The 268-nt window shown below is 22.8% G+C and overlaps 1 protein-coding gene across 1 annotated transcript in view; it reads left to right on the forward strand.

Annotated features, from left to right (window-relative positions):
* Nucleotides 1–268, forward strand: part of cntn3b (contactin 3b) — a 73,280-nt gene that overhangs the window by 62,263 nt on the left and 10,749 nt on the right. The window lies entirely within an intron of this gene.

The raw sequence follows: 268 nt of genomic DNA on the forward strand, positions 1-268 counted from the left end.
TAATAAACTAGAATAGATAGATAGATAGATAGATAGATAGATAGATAGATAGATAGATAGATAGATAGATAGATAGATAGATAGATATTTTACTTTCAAGATTTTCAACAAAAAACGCCAGTGTAAACAGTTGTGCTGTTTAATATTTTTGTGGAAACCAAATTTTAAATGTTTACTACAAATGTTAAATGTTTGAACACTATGTCTATATTTATTTATTTTGTCATTTATATTTATTTCTTTTATGAGTTTTATGTCATTTTAATGG

The sequence above is a fragment of the Sinocyclocheilus grahami genome, unplaced genomic scaffold (assembly GCF_001515645.1).
Source record: "Sinocyclocheilus grahami isolate Dianchi unplaced genomic scaffold, SAMN03320097.WGS_v1.1 scaffold551.1, whole genome shotgun sequence".
In the NCBI taxonomy this organism is placed as follows: Eukaryota; Metazoa; Chordata; class Actinopteri; order Cypriniformes; family Cyprinidae; genus Sinocyclocheilus; species Sinocyclocheilus grahami.